Raw genomic sequence first — 12,665 nt, 5'->3', positions numbered from 1 at the left:
GTCTAGACAGCGACTTGGGGCCTGGGTGTGGAGCTAGAGGGCTTGGTCATGCCCGGAAACCCTTTGTCATTGAAGGGAGAACAGCCTCATTTACCCCGTCCTATAAAAGTCCACACCCCTTTAGCTCAGAGAGATTATGGTCTTTTCCCTCTGCTCTAGCCTGACCTCCGCAGCTCAAACACGCCAAATAAATTCTAATAGACCAATCTTGGTCTCCCGCAACTCATTCCTCCAGCCATGCCTAACACTTTTGTATATTGATTTTATATATTTCAGTCTTGCCAAACTCAGTTAATTTTAGGAGCTAGGGCTGGCCCTGTGGCTCAGATGGTTGGAGCTCTGTGCTCCTAACACCAAGGTCATTGGTTTGATTCCCACATGGGCCAGTGAGCTGTGCCCTCTACAGCTAAGATTGTGAACAATGGCTCTCCCTGGAGCTGGGGAGCTGTGAGCTGCTGGAGGTTATGTGAGCTGTCGCAGGCTGCTCTGTACTGCCAGGAGTGGCCGTGGCCAGTGTGAGGGGCCAGCAGCCATGAGAACTGCAGTGAGCTGCTGTGAGCGGAGGATCGATGCTCGGGGACCGACTGCCTCAAGCCAGGGGGAGCGCAAGGCTCATAATACCAGCATAGGTCAGGGAGCTGTGTCCTACGTACACAACTAGACTAAGAAACAATGGCTTGAATCGGAGTCGGGGCGGGGAGATGCAGAAGAAGGGAAAGGAAAAAAATTAGGAGCTAATATTCTGTCCTGGTAACTCTTTTCACTTTGGTCTCTTTGGACTCTTGGCTATGTAATCTGCTGGGTTCTGCTTTATTTTCTCTGGACCATGGCCTAGAAAGTCTATCTAAGCAATAAACTGCAGCAATCAAGCAATCCTAGGGGCTTACCTTCGTTATATTTTGTCCTTTGTTTAATATCCAGTGTCTTACAATCCATTGTTTTATAAATTGTCTACTTTTTATTTGTTTCAGGCAGGAGAATAACATCTCTGTGGGTCCATCTTGGTTAGAAGCACTCATCTATGACATTTATACTTAATAGGAATATTGATTAATATTTAAGTTTGCCATCTTGCTCTTATTTTCCATTTGTCCAATCTGTTCCCTTTTTCATATGTTTCTGTCTTCTTTTGGATTAAATGAGCATTTATTTCTATAATTCCATTTTATTACCTCTAATTATGTATTAGTTATAACTCTTTCTTTTGTTGTTTAGTATTTATAGTAGTGATCACAAACTTTTTCTGTAAAGAGTCAGATAGTAAATATATTGTGGTTTTCCAGTTATAATTGGCTTTGTCATAACTACTTAGCTATATTGTGGAGGCAGGAAAGCAGCTATAGATAATGAGCAAAAAATGGACATAGCTGTATTTTGATCCAACTTTATTTATAAAATCAGGTGATAGACTGGATATGGCCTTTGGGCCTAGGTTTTCTAATACCTGGATTATAGTATACATCTTAAACTTAACCACAGTCTACTTTCAAGAGATAGTATACCATTTCATACGTATAAAAATCTCAAAAAGTATATTTCCCTTTTCCTGTCTCACCATTTTGTCATACATTTTACAATTATTAGGTTGATGCAAAAATAATTGCTGTTTAAAGGTTAAAAATAATTGCAAAAACTACAATTACTGTTGCACCAACCTAATATATATATATATATATATATATATATATATATATATATATATATATATAGATTAGAAAGTCTAGCTTTTATATATCTGCAAAAATATTTCAGCATAATTTCTGAAAGATTTCTATGGGATATATAATTCAAAATTGACAGATTTTATCTTTTGGTAATTTAAAGATATGCAGTACTGTATTTTCTTTACATTTCTTGTTTTTGACCAAAAATCTATTGTCATGCTTATCTTTTTTTACTCTTTACATACAATATCTTTATTACTCTGGCTACTTTTCTGATTATCTCTTTATCATTATTTTTGGAGAATTTGATTATGATGTGGCTTATTGTAATTTTCTTAATATTTCTTCTGCTTGATTGAGGTTTGCTGAGATTCTTGGATCTGTGGATAATATTGAGTTTTTGTCACATTTGAAAATTTTTCAACCATTATTTCTTTATTAGTCTCACAGCTCTTTGGTACTCTGTTTATTCCCCCCCCCCCCCCGAATTCTTATTTATTTGTATGTTTCATTTTGGATACTGTTTATTGTGGTGACTTAAAAGTCACTAAATTTTTCTTTTGTATTGTGTAGTCTGTCAATAATCCCATGCAATGTAGTTTTCATATTAGACCTTGTGGTTTTCTTCTCTTGAAGTTAGATTTGGTCATTATAATATCCTCCTCTGCTCTAACTAATTTTTTTCTTTGTATTTTTCAATTACAGTTGACATTCAATATTATATTAATTTCAGGTTATAATATATTAGTTACAGCATAGTGTTTAGATATTTGTATAACTTACAAAGTGATCCCCGAGATAAGTCTTGCATCCACCTGACATGATGTATAGTTATTATATATTATTAACTATATTCCCGAAGCTATACTTTACATCTCTGTGACTGTTTTGAAACTGCCAATTTGTAATTCTTAATCTCTTCACCTTTTTCACCCCGCACCCCAACCACTTTCTCATCTGGCAACCATCAGTTTATTCTCTGTATCTATGAGTTGACGTCTGTGTTGCTTGTTTATTTCGTTTTTTAGGTTCCACATATAAGTGAAATCATATGGCATTTGTCTTTCTCTGTCCAACCTATTTCACTTAGCTTGATATCCTCTTGGTCCATCCATGTTGTTGCAAATGGTAAGACTTCTTTCTTTTTTATGACCAAGTAATATTCCATTGCATATATGTACCATATCTTGTTTATCCATTCGACCTTTTGATTGAAGCATTTAATCAATTTACATTTAAAGTGTGGATAGGTATGCAGTTATTTCCATTTTATTAATTATTTTCTTATTGTTTTAATTGTTCTTTGTTCCTTTCTTATTCTCTTGCTCTCTTCTCTTGTTTGCTGATAACTTTTGTAGTGTTGTGTTTAGATTCCTTTCTCTTTATTTCTAGTGTATATCTTGTAGATTTTGGTTTGTGTTTACCATGTGCTCCATATATATGAAGTTTGTTTATAGCAGTCTATTTTAATTTGATGATTGCTTAAGTTCAACACTCTATAATCACTACCATTTTTACTTATTCCCTCCATGCTTATGTTTTTATCATTATTTTTTACTTCTTTTGTGTGTATCCCTTAATTTACTGTTGTAATTACACATGATTTATTTTTGACTTTTAACCTTTGTATTAGCTTTAGTGTTGATTGATCCACTGCTTTTATTATGTTTGCCTTTGTCAGTGAGAATTTTTTTCCTTGCAATATTTTCTTATTCATAATTTTTTTTCTTCTTTTTCTTAAAGAAGTCCCTTTAACATTTCTTGCAATACTCATTTGGTGGTGATTAACTCCTTCAGCTTTTCTTGTCCGGGAATCTCTTTATTTCTCTTTCAATTTTAAATGCAAGCCTCACTGGGTAGAGTAATCTTGGTTGTAGGTCCTTGCTTTTCATCTGTGAATGTTTCATGCTAATCCCTTCTGGCTTGTAAAGTTTCTGTTGAGAAATCAGCTGAAAGTCTTATGGGAGCTCCCTTGTAGGTAACTAACTGCTTTTCCCTTGCTTGTTTTATGATTCTCTTTCTTTAAACTTTGGAATTTTAATTTTGATGTGTCATAGTGTGGGCCTCTTTGGGACGCTGTTCTTCCTGAGCTTGTATGTCTATTTCCTTTCAGTCATGTCTCAAGCTTTCAGTCATTATTTCTTCAAATAGGTTTTCAATTCTTTGCTCGCTCTCTTCTCTTTCTGCTAGCCCTATGATGTGAATATTTTTACACTTGATGTTGTCCCAGAGACCCCTTAAACTATCCTGCTTTAAAAAAAAAAAAAAATTATGGGGGTGGAGGGGGTTAATTCTTTTTTCTTTTGGCTGTCCCAATTGGGTATATTCTGCTACCCCATCTTTCAAATTAATGTTCCGATCCTCTTTCATCTAATCTGCTCTTGTTTGATTTGTTCTAGCATATTCTTCTTTTCAGTTACTGTAGTCTTCATTTCTGACTGGTTCTTTTTTATGGTTTCTTTGTCCATTTTTTATGTTTACTATCTCTTTGTTGAAGTTCTCACTGAGTTAATCTATTCTTCCCCTAACACATTGGACATCTTTATGAGTGTTTTGAACTCTGTATCTAGTAGATTGTTTGCCTCCATTTCACATAGTTCTTTTTTTGGTGTTGTGTCTTTTTCTTTCATTTGGGACATGCTTTTTTGTTTTTGTTTTTGTTTTTTTCTGTCTCTTCATTTTGATATCTCTCTGTTTGTTTCTATGTATTAAGGAAATCTACTACATCTTGGCAGGGTGGCCTTATGTAGTAGGGGTCCTATGGGGCCCAGTGAATGGCACAGTCTGCCTGGCCAGCTGTGCCAGGTTCTCCAGGAATGTCCCTTATGTGGATTGTGTGTGCCCTCCTGTTATAATTGAGCTTTGATTACTGTTTGCATGTTAGTGGGTGGGGTTGACCCTCAGTCTGACTGGCTGTGAAAACTGTCCATGACCACAGTGAACAAGCTGCTGTGCAAGAGCTGACCCCACAGAGCGGGATTTGCCCCAGTGGGGCTCTGGTGCCTACTGAGACCACCTTTTAGATGTGCCATTTGTGGAGGTAATTTGGTGGTATTCTGTTGTGTTCTGAAGCCAGCCACCTGGCGTGTTTGTTCTGGGGCCTCTTAAAAGGGGCTCTGGTAGATGCTAAATTCAGCCAATGCCTGCATTCTGCCTGGTCCCTGATATGAGCTATTATACAAAGTGATCTGCAGTTAGCAGCCACCTGTGCTGGGTTTGGAGGTGCCTGGAAATGGTTATGCTGTGAACCAAGGCTGGCTGCCGCTAGTGCCAGGTTTGGGTCACTTAACAAGAGACACAGGGCATGCTGAGGCCCGCACTGCTTGTTTGGGTTTTGTGGTCTTTGAGACATTTTAAGAAAGTCTGCAGCATGGGCCCAGGCTGGCAGTTTGTGTTGAATAGCCTGTGAAAGAAGTTTGCGCCAGTGAGGTCTCAGGGAATAAACAGGGTGGGGCAAGAGCAGTTTTAGTTTGGTTAATGGAGACTCAGACCAGGGGCCTACCTGTCCCTGCAGAATGGGTAGAGAATATGCTCAATAAAGAAACAATGGCTTCTACCAGCACTTCTGCCTTTACCTGTTGGCTCTGTGTGTGTGGTGTGTGGGTGAGGTAGGGGAGGGGACTGGTGCCTGTAGGCACTTTAGTCCCAGAGAGAGCTGCCCCTCCAGCTCTCTCCCTGAGGCCAGACAATTCAATTCCTCCCTGTATTTGAAAAGCCTCCTAGTGCTTTTCAAGCTATTGGCCTTTCAATGGAGCTTAGGATGAGTGTTAGTGAGCAAGTGAGGTGGGGAGGGGAGGAGACTTGTGCCTGTAGGCACTTTAGTCCCAGAGAGAGCTGCCCCTCCAGCTCTCTGCCTGAGGCTAAACAATTCAGTTCCTCCCTGTATGTCCCTAGTGCTTTTCAAGTTATTGGCCCTTCAATGGAGCTTAGGATGAGTGTTAGTGAGCGAGTGAGTGTGCTGGGATCCTTTAAAAAGACTCCTGCGTCTCTAGCAGCCCTCATTCTCACCCTGACTGAGTGCCTGCTGATTTTCACAACCAGCTGGAACTCTTCTTCCTGGCACTGGTGCTCTAGGCTGGGGAGCCTGGTGTGGGGCTTGGACCCCTCAGGCCTCAGGGGGTACATCCACAGCTGAGATAGCCCTCCGGTTTCTTAACTACCACATGTAGTTGTAGGAACAGCCCATTGCATGTCTGTGCCTCTCCTACCAGTCTCAATATATCTTCTTTATATATCTGCTCTGCCTAAATTTCTGAATATAAGTAATATAGTCACAATAGCTGTTTTAATGTCCTTCTCTGCTATCATGTCTGTTCTGGATTGTTTTTGGTTGATTTATTTCTCTCCTCTATTTTAGTCATGGTTCCCTAATCCTTATATGTTTGGTAATTTTACTTTGTGTCATAGGCAGATCTTAAGATGACCATCAAAGATCCCTGCCTCCATTTTTCAGATCATTGTATAATCTCCTCCCCTGCCCTGAGTATGTGGTGGCTTAATGACTTTCTGTTACAAACAAAAAAATGATAAACTATCACTTCTTTGATTAAGTTACAAGAGATTCTAACTTCTGTCTTGCTAGTACACTCTTTTTCTATTGCCTTCTTTTCCTGCATTCTTTGAAGAAGTAAGCTGCATTGTTGTAGTCACCTATGTGGCAAGAAACTGATGGCAGTTTCTGGCCAACAGACAGTGAGAAACTGAGGTTACCAGTTCAACAGATGCCTGCAAGGTATTGTACTGGATCCTGCCAATAATCATGTGAGCTTGTAGATGTAGCTGAGCCTTACGATAACTAGAGCCTAGCAGAAACTTTCTTAGCCTGTGCAGGAACCTGAAATAGAGTCCCGAACTAAACCTTGCTCAGATTACTAATGCACAGCAAACTGTACTGCAGTTTGTTACGTAATAGATAACTAATTGTTTCCATGGTGCACATTGTGAAAGTTACCTTTTTTATTATGTTATATTCCTGTGAATATTCTTGAGCTTTGTTTCTGAGATGCTGTTAAGTTTCTTAGAAATAGCTTGACCCTTATGCGTCTTGCATTCAAGATTTGTTTGATGGGTCCTTAGTCTAGAACTACATAGTCCCCAGCACTGAGTCAAGACCCTTCTTTAGCATTCTACCAAGTGAATTGTGAGAGTTTTCAATCTGGCTAGTGGTAATAAGCATTCATCCTATCACTCTGTGACCACTTTTTGAATAGTTCTTCTCCACCTCAAGGATTCTCCTCACATGTATGAGTACATCAGTAGTCAGCTAAATACTTGAGGGTGATTCTCAAGTATTAAATAAATGCTACATTTATATTATACCTTTAGTACACAGACTTTGAGTCATGCTTTATGGAATCTCCCAAAGTTCCCCAGAAGGGACTTACCAATTAGCATACCAAATAACAACTTTATATCCTGTACTCTCTTAGTTCCCCATTCAACTACCAGCATTTCCTGAGATTGCCTTCCAAACAATTTCCACTCAAATCACATTCAGTGTCTTTTTATGAGATGATCCAACCTAAGACAAACCCTTATGTTAGTATTATGTTATTAGTTTTTTTTATCCCTAGAAATAATCATTGTTTTACTCAATCACCATATGTTTAAATTTGTCACATGCAAAATATTTTATTTGCTCACAATTCCTTTATATACTTAAGGCCTTTCTTCTGCAATCTCTTTCCTTTCCCACTTTCCCATAGAGTACATTCCTTAGATGTATTAGTCAATTCTGTTTATAATCAGCTTTCACACTTTTTTAGACTGTATTCCTAAAATACAGTTTACTTGATTATACAACTTTTAGTTAGTAGTTAAGTTCTCTCAGTCTTTGAAGCCCTGATTCTACTCTTTGGTGTCCAATTTTGCTGTTAATAAGTGAGTGGTCAGTCTAATTGTTGTTCCCTTATATGTTGTCTGCCTTCTCTTTCTGGCAGCTTCTATCTATCTTTGGTATCCTTTAGTTTCACAATAATATCATTAGGTGATAGTTTCTCTCTTTCCTCCTTCCTTATTTTTAAAAAATTCTGCTTGGGAAATATTGGGCTTCCTGAATCTGAGAATAGATATTTCTTGCCAATTCTGGAACATCTTTTGAGTCATCTCTTGGATATTGCTTTTCCTTTGCTTCTTCTCTTAACTCTTTCTGAAACTTCAATGATATAAATGTAAATCTCACTCTTTCACATCTCCCAATTGCTCTTTCATATACTCCATATCTTTGTCTCTCTGTGACAGATTCTGGAACATTTCTTCATGTATCTGTATCTATCTTTCCTTTGATTCATCATTTGTGTTTTTAATTTTTATAATTATACACTGTGTTTCCCTGAAAATAAGACCTAGCTGGATAATCAGCTCTAATGAATCTTTTGGAGCAAAAATTACTATAAGACCCATTCTTATTTTACTATAATGTAAGACCAGGTCTTTAATATAATATAATATAATATACCCATTCTTATATTAATTTTTGCTCCAAAAGACGCATTAGAATTAATGGTCCAGCTAGGTCTTAATTTGGGGGAAATACCGTCGCCCCTATCTAGTAGTTAATTTTCAAATATGCATTTTTAATTTTATAGTTACCTGTTTTTATATTATATTTTCAATATTCCATATTATTTTTTAATCATATTAAACATTTATTTTATATTTGGTTTTTAATAATGACAGTATTTTCATTTTTACAAAAGCATTCTATTTTGAGATGTTTCTGTTGACTTCTGATGTTGGTATCTTGCCTCTTCATATTGAAAATCTATATTCCTTAAAGATTTATAAGAAAAAACTCTCTGAGACTTGTTTTAAAGTATACTTCTCTAGAGAGTGTTTCAATTTGCTTCTGCTATGTGTCTGGAGTACCATCAACCTGAAACCACTTTCAGCAGTATACTCAGCCTGGAGATTTGGGGATTATATTTGTAGGATGATTGCAGTTCCAAAACTACATGAGAGGTAGCTGGTGGTTATGAATTCAAGAGAAGATAAACTTTTTAGACAGCAACAAAACTAAGTCAGGCAAGTAAACTTAGAGTCTTCTTTTTGAGCTCCTATATTTTGTTCCGATTCAACTTTTCACTAAACATGTGTCCTTTATGTCTCTGACATTCTCTATGGTTTATAAACCATCCATGTCCACAGTGCTTGCCTTGCATGATTAATTAAAATTAAATACCTGGATTATTGCTTATCAAATTTTACTTTTGTTTGCATGCTCCCTAAAGGAATTTTGGTAAGTTGTAAAGCTATGGTACCTAAAAAAAAATTTAACCCAAATTTTAAATGGTTACAAAACACCCAATCTCTTGTGTTTTAATATTAAAATTTCAGAATGAAACTGTTACTTCATTCTTTTAAATGTGTTCCATAAAATTTCAGTGAGTTAATACTTACCATTATTCATTTAAAAGTATATTGCAATGTTATATTTTAACATTCATAAATATTACATTGTTTTCCATACTAAGGTGTTCTCATGTGTAGCCCTAACTGTTGTCCAAAGATTCTGCAATCTGTGGTGTGTGTTAGCAGTATATTTTATTTGGGGCAAGCTGACAAGGCCAGAGTCGGCAACAGGGAAGGCAGGAGCTCTTATCTTCCCATTGTCCCACAGGGAAGAGAGGACAGGGTGCTCTGCTTGACATGCAGAATGGATTATATTCCAGTGGATGGACATTGTCTCCCATTTTTCTACTTATAGGGAAAATGTGAGAGTAGCCTTATCAGTGAAGAGTCACGTGAATAACTTGCACACCTGCAAGTCTGGGTTTGCATAACAGCATTTTACAAAAAAAAGAAAGAAAGAAAGAAGGAAGGAAGGAAGGAAGGAAGGAAGGAAGGAAGGAAGGAAGGAAGGAAGGAAGGAAGGAAAGAAAGAAAGAAAGAAAGAAAGAAAGAAAGAAAGAAAGAAAGAAAGAAAGAAAGAGATCTGGAATACCAGCTGCTCATCATCTATAGAATTCTTAAGGCCAATGGGAAATTATAGACCCCTCTAAGGGGTGGAAAAACACCAGTTCTATTGGAAACTCATTTTTTTTTTTTAATAAAAAGAGAATTTTGTTTTATTTTTTAATTAACATTTTTTTATTAGTTTCAGGTGTACAAACAATGTAATAGTTAAACATTTATCATTTATATCCTTCACAAAGTGATAACACCCCACCCCCCATCTACTACCCCTCTGACATCACATACAGCCATTACATTTCCAGTGCCTCTATGCCTAATGCTATACTCCACTTCTTGTAAATTATATTATATATAAATTATATATATATACGTATATATATATATATATATATACATATATATACGTATATATATATAATTTATATATAATATATATAATGAATGTTATAATAATTTATATTATATATATATATATATATATATATATATAATTGTAGTTGACATTCATTATTGTTCAGCTTCAGCTTCAGGTGTACAGTGCAGTGATCAGGCATCTACATCATCCCTGAGGTGGTCTCCCTAATAACACAAGTGTCCATTGGATACCCTACAAAATCTTTACAGCATTATTGGACACACTCCCCAAATTGACTTTCATATCCCCATGATAATCTTGTGGTTACTGACTGTGCTTTCTAATCCCCCACCTTCCCACTTATCCCCACCCTTCCCTCCCATCTAGCAATCCTCAGTTTTTCCTCTATGTATCTGAGACTGTTACTGTTTGGTTCATTCATTTATTCTTTTCTTTAGATTCCACATATAAGTGAGATCATATGGTATTTGTCTTTGTCTGACTTATTTCACTTAACATAATGTTCTCTAGGTCCATCCATATTGCTTCAAATAGTGAGATTTCATTCTTTTTTATGGCTGTGTAATACTCCATTGTACAAATGTACCATTTTCTTAATCCTGTCATCTACCAATCGGCATTTTGGTTGTTTCCATGTCTTGCTACTATGAATAGTGCTGCAATAAACATAGGGGTGCATAATTTTTTTCGAATTAGAGTTTTGGATTTCTCCAGATACCTAGGAGTGGAATCACTGGGTCATAAGGTAGTTCCATTTTCAGATTTTTGAGATACCTCTATACTGTTTTCCATAGTGGCTGCACCAATCTGCAATCCCACCAACAGTGCACAAGTGTTCCCTTTTCTCCACATCCTCACCAGCACTTGTTGTTTGTTGATTTATTGATGATAGCCATTTTGACTGGGGTGAGATGGTATCTCATTGTGGTTTTTATTTGCATTTCTCTAATGATCAGTGAGGTTGAGCATTTTTTCATATGTCTGTTTGCCATCTGTATGTCCTCTTTAGAAAAATGTTTCTTCATGTCCTCTGCCCATTTTTTAATTGGGTTGTTTGTTTTTTTGGAGTTGAGTGAGTTTTTTATAAATTTGGGATATTAACCCCTTATCGGCTATATCATCGGCGAATGTCTTCTCCCATTCAGTAGGATCCCTTTTTGTTTTATTGATGATTTCCATTGCTGTGAAAAAATTTGTTAGTTTGATGTAATCCCACATGTTTATTTTTTCTCTTACTTCCCTTGCCCGAGGGTATATATCAGTAAAAATCTTACTCCATGTAATGTCTGTAAACTGTCTTCCTATATTTTCTTCTAGGAGTTTTATGGTCTCAGATCTTACATTTAAGTCTTTAATACATTTTGAATTTATTCTTGCATATGGTGTAAGGAGCTGATCCAGCTTCATTTGTTCACCTGTGTCTGTCCAGGTTTCCCAGCACCATTTATTGAATAGACTGTCTTTACCCCACCATAAATTCTTGCTTCCATTGTCGTAGATTAAATGACCATATAGGCATGGATTTTTTTCTGGGCTCTCTATTCTGTTCCATTGATCTATGTGTCTGTTTTTATGCCAGTACCATGCTACTTTGATTACTGTAGCCTTGTAGTATAATTTGATGTCAGACATCATTATACCTCCTACTTTGCTCTTATTTCTCAAGATTGCGGAGGTTATCCGGGGTCTTTTATGGTTCCATATAAATTTTAGGATCATATGTTCTATTTCTGTGAAAAAATGTCCTTGGTAGTTTGATAGGAATTGCGTTGAATCCATATATTGCCTTAGGCAGTATGGACATTTTAACCACATTAATTCTTCCTATTCGTGGGCATGGTATGTGTTTCCATCTATTTGTATCTTCTTTCATTTCTTTCTTCAGTGTCTTATAATTTTCTGAGTACAGATCTTTTACTTCTTTGGTTAACACATTGCGTACGGTGGGGTTTAAATCCCTCGTGAAGATTCTCGTGATCCGTACGTAATGTGTTAAATTTATTCCCAAGTATTTTATAGTCTTTGAAGCAACTGTAAATGGGATTGTTTTCTTAACTTCTCCTTCTGATATTTTAGTATTGGTATATACAAATGCAACTGATTTCTGAATGTTAATTTTGTATCCTGCTACTTTACTAAATTCATCTATCAGCTCTAATAGTTTCTTGGTGGAGTCTTTAGGGTTCTCTATATATAGTATCATATCATCTGCATATAATGACAATTTTACTTCCTCCTTACCAATTTGGATGCCTTTCATTTCTTTTTCTTGTCTGATTGGTGTGGCTAGAACTTCCAGCACTATGTTAAATAGAAGTGGAGAAAGTGGCAACCTTGCCTTGTTCATGATGTTAAGGGGAATGGTTTCAGCTTTTCTTCATTGAGTATGATGTCGGCTATGGGTTTATCATATATAGCCTTTATTATGTTGAGATATGGTCCTTCTATTCCTACTTTCTTAAGAGTTTTTATCACAAATGGCTGCTGAATTTTGTCATGTTTTTTTCTGCATCTATTGATATGATCATATGATTTTTATTTTTCATTTTGTTAATGTGGTGTATCACATTAATTGATTTGCGGATGTTGAACCACCGTTGCATACCAGGAATGAATCCCACTTGATCATGTTGTATGATCTTTTCAATGTATTGCTGAATTCTGTTCGCTAATATTTTGTTGAGGATTTTTGCATCTATGTTCATTAGGGA

Source organism: Rhinolophus sinicus, chromosome 2, assembly GCF_057876585.1.
Source record: "Rhinolophus sinicus isolate RSI-liver-muscle chromosome 2, RSI-T2T, whole genome shotgun sequence".
Taxonomy (NCBI): Eukaryota; Metazoa; Chordata; class Mammalia; order Chiroptera; family Rhinolophidae; genus Rhinolophus; species Rhinolophus sinicus.
This window is presented reverse-complemented; position numbering follows the sequence as displayed.